The 4,605-nt window shown below is 41.7% G+C and overlaps 1 pseudogene; it reads right to left on the bottom strand.

Moving 5' to 3' along the window:
- Positions 1-940: 940 nt before the first annotated feature.
- Positions 941-4,394, bottom strand: LOC102478866 (serine/threonine-protein kinase Nek7 pseudogene; annotated as a pseudogene).
- Positions 4,395-4,605: the final 211 nt, after the last annotated feature.

The following is a 4,605-nucleotide window of genomic DNA, read 5'->3' as shown; positions in this document are numbered from 1 at the left end:
AAAAAAAAAAAAAAGAACTTCAATAAAATCTATAAATAAAAACATATGATTACATTATAGTACAATTATGAGTTAAAATGCATTTAAATTTATAAAGAACTCGAAATATAGTACTGCAAAGATTATTCAAAGAATATTTTTTATATGTACAAACAATAATAAAAACACACACATACAAGCACTGGGCATTTTGCACCTTTAAAAATGATCACACTGGCCAAACGAATTCTTAATCACTTTTTAAATGCATTCATTTATACCACCTTAATGCACAAAGAATATAAAAGATTTTAAAACAAATCATAAAACTCTTCCGTGTCTGATTCACATTTTGCCCCCAAATCTTTTCACATTTAATAGATGCATTTTGAATGTATAAACTTAGAATTTGCAATATTTCTCAGTTTATCTACATTCACTGTTAAGAATGATATTTAAAAGCTACAATGCTAACACTAAAATACATAACTTCACATTTTTAAAAATAAAATAATCACAGAAGTTTACAACTGCAGTCATCTCATTTTCCATAAATGACTGAAAGACAAGTCTTACATTCAGAAGCCTACCTATCTGGACATGGGTCATGCTGCCCCTGTTTGGCATGGACAGTCTATCCAAACCCATTTTTCAGTAGAAAATTGCACATGGGTTCTAAAAAACATTTCCATTAAAAAAAAAAAAAAAAAAAAACACCATGCTTCATTTACTTTCATAACATGCAGTTTGATTATTCCAAGTCATCTGGGGCTTGAAATAAGGTTCTTTAGATTGGTACAAAATGAAGCGTCTATGAAAAACTGGTTAAGGATGAAAAACTGGTTAAAGCACATTAGGTCTGAAATAGCTGTCTTAACACCCAGACAAGAACAGGGAGGTAGGATTTGCACAGAAATACTTTAAATTATTTTGATTATGCTCTTTATGATGGTGCACACACTTAGCTGCCTGCAGTGCATGTGTGCATCCTCTTCGCCCCCTCATAAACATAGGTAATGTCTGGTCGCTTCTCCAGATCCAGGTTGAGGCACATACTAACTGTTGTAGTTCCTCTGAATAGTGATCTGAACGAAGAGGCAAGTAGTCACACTGTTCTACCTTCTTACACAGAGTATAAATTCATCTTGTTGTCATAGAAAGGACTCTGTAACGCAGCCATCTCATACAAAATAGACAAGTAGACAGCCAAGAGACCAGATAGCAGATTTGAAATTGTATCCATTTTCATGTATTCTCTTTGGAGACATGAAATAAAATGTACCCACTATAGGATATGCACCTGTGGGTTAAACACAAAAATGGACCAGGCTCAAGGTCTCCCATTTTGACCAGCCCAGTGGTAGTAATAAACTCATTAGCTGGTTTTATATTTGTATGAATGACTCTTCAAGAATGAATGTGTTCCGATGCGCTGCGGAGCTGAACAAAGTACTTCCAAACAGTTCTTTCAGAAATTAGCCTCTTTTGTTTCCTAAAATGCTTTATCATTCCAGATAGATCACCAGCATCTGCTAATTCCAAAACTATAGTCAGTTCATTATCTTCAGTAAATGATGCATATGTCACTACATTTGGATAACTGGGTTAGTTGTTTAAGGAGATCTAGTTCTGTGATGCAATCACCATGCTCTTAGGCATCCATTAAGTCATATATCTGCATTTATTTATTTTAAAGCTACTGGCACACCATCCAAAAGACAGGCTGCTCTATAAACTTCACTCAGTTATCCATGACTGATTTTCTTTTCTATCTGAAAGTTGGCTAGTGTATTATAGCCCATGTCTGGTTGTCGACAGAAAATAACCAACTCTAAAAAATTAATCATTAATAATTCCTAGAAAGAATATGAGTGACCTAGGCCCGGAGAGGAGACAAACATGCCTTTCTCTGGGTGATCAGGTACAGGGGTTCCTTTTATTTTATTTTGAGAGTGATAGACAAAATTAGTCATGAGATTTCCATTGGTTTGGCCAAAAAAACAGTGGGATATTGTGGAAGTGGGAGCTTGCAGGTTATAGGTGGGTTCCACAATGTTTAGGTTGGTGATTGTAAGGGAAGATCTATGTATTGGGAAGAGATTCATAAAATAAATGCTTCCTCTACATCTTAAGGAAAGAGTTCTTTGTCTTGGAAAGAGATAAGCTAAAGAATATACTGTAATTGATTGAATATACAATCTCAAAGACACTACGTCAGGGACAGGATGTAGAAAGAAAACTGTTAATGGAAAAAAAATGGTCTGTTAATGTTTGTGGATGTGACTCCCCCATGCCCTCTGGAAAGAACTTTGGAAAAAATAGGAAAAAGCAGTCAGACAACTATCCATAGTGTCTTAAGGCCATCTGTGGTTGTAACTGAGGAACAGGTGGCCCTTGCATTCCTTGTGATTGTTCATCCAGGTCTGAAGTAATAGGAACTTTAGAATTCACAAAGTTGGTAACTTGCCTTTCTCCCATAGGAGTGCCTGGGGCTGGCGGGCAGCTGGCTCAGCCGGGAGACTCTACAGAAGGCCTGCTGGACTGGGGCTGGGGCTGCAAGGTCAGAGGGATGGGCCACCTCCAGCCAGGTGGCCCCACAGTGCAAGGTGCTGCCATTTACCCTGAGTATGGCGAGGTATGGCTGACTGCGAGTCCAGTGGCAGCCCATCCTCCAAGACTCCTGCTCCCCCACAGGGAACATTTTCATAGATTGTGTGACAGGGCACAAAACAAGATTTGAACAAATGTAAATGTACAGAAACTATATCCAGCATTATTTCTGAGCATGATAGAATCAAACATGAAATCAACTACAGAAAGAATTCTCAAAAATACACAAACACATGGACTCTAAACAAGCTATTCCTCCATGACTTCACAATGACTGAAGAAATTAAGGCTGAAATAAAAAAGGTTTAAATAAATCAATTGTAATGAAGAAAAATGTGTTTATAACCTTTGGGACACAGCAAAAGCAATCATAAGAGGAAAGTTTATAAAAATTAGTGCTCATAAGAAAGGAAAAAAAAAAACCAGAACGGTGGCAAATAACCTAATGTCATGACTCAGGGAACTGGAAAACAACAATTTCAAAAAAAAAAAAAAAAAAGAAAAAGAAAAAAAAGAGCTATACAGAATATAAATAAACCAAAGCTGGTTCTTTGAGAAGATAAAATTGACACATCATTAGCTAGAATAATCAAGAACAGAAAAATAAACTAGATCATTCAAATCAGCCCTCGACCTCTCTGGGCTCACCTGAAAGTGGAGGTGAGAGTGGACACGGAGGCCACCAGTCATTGAGAAGTTAGGAGAACCCAGAAGTTCCCCAGCCCATGCAGAGTACACCCACTGCCTGCTGGAGAGAGTGCAGGCAGAGCTGGGTTCTCCTAGGAACTGAGTTCAGCAATTCCCAGCCTATGGTGCCTCAAAATGTTGGCCCAGCTCAGGCCCTGTCTCCAGCTCACCACTTGTCCTTTCTCAGAACCCTAGTGTGAACTCCTGCCACCTGGGGTCCCAAGCCTTAGCTCTTCATTCAGAGGCTTGGCGGAGTACCTCCAAGGTGGTTCTTCCTGGGGGAGTAGAAAGTGACTCCTCTTACAGGGACTTGGGCAGTTCAGTTCGACCTGTGCTGCTGGCATTTGCTAAGTGAATGCAGCACTGTGCCCCACCTTTGCTTCTGAAGTGTAACTCCCACCATCCACATGCTAAGGGCAGGTGAATAGGACACAAATCCTTCATGCCAGACCTTCGCACACTTGGTCACCCTCCCCACGCTCCCCATTTCTGGAGTGCCATCCTCCTCCCCTCCATCTGAGGAAGTCCTTCTCACAGGGCTCAATCCAGGGCTCTTTTTCAGTGAATCTTTCCGGATATCTGTCCCATAGGACCACCCCTCCAAGTACCTCACACAGTCCCCAATGATCTGTGTAAATAAAGCATGTATTGGAACTTGCTCTTCTCATGGGGCCAATCTCTGGGCCACTCATGGTAGCACGAAAAGCCTTTCCAGCCAGCCAAACTCCCAGGATGGCCTGACCCCCTGGGCTCATCTGATCCTCTGAACCTGTCTGGACCTGTTCCACACATTTTCCACCTTCTGGGATCACTGGGGGAGCAGCCCAGATATTTTCCCCCAACTGAGCCCTGGGCCAAGCAGGGGAGACTACCCCGATGGTTGCTTCACTCACGCAGCCTGGAATTGTGGCACCACATGCATCGCTCCTTTTCAGGTGACTAAAGCTCAGGATGGTGGGTAGCCAGAAAATTCTAGGCCACGGCAGAGTGTGTAAGCTGCACAGGTGGTTCAGGCTCCAGTGTCCACCAGTTGAGTGCACAGAGCTGGCTCGTGGAGGGTCCGATATGACAATCTTGAATTGAGAGATCCTTGCAACATGATTGGCCAGAGTGGGCATTTTGCCCTGGGAAGTTTGCAGTCATCTCTACTCTGAATGTGCTCTGCACTACCAGGGTAGAGAGACTATTGTGGGAAGAGGTGGCCAGGGGCACAGGAGCTCTTATGGACTTTGGGGACAAACTTCCCTCTTCTTCCTACAGTCTTTGGAAAACCACCTCCTCCCACCAGTGCCCAGTTGACCATGAAATGCAGCTGCCTGTGCCCTGTGG

The sequence above is a fragment of the Tupaia chinensis genome, unplaced genomic scaffold (assembly GCF_000334495.1).
Source record: "Tupaia chinensis unplaced genomic scaffold, TupChi_1.0 Scaffold143915_1, whole genome shotgun sequence".
Taxonomy (NCBI): domain Eukaryota; kingdom Metazoa; phylum Chordata; class Mammalia; order Scandentia; family Tupaiidae; genus Tupaia; species Tupaia belangeri.
Note: the sequence above shows the minus strand (reverse complement) of the source record. Positions and strands in the feature narration are given on the sequence as shown.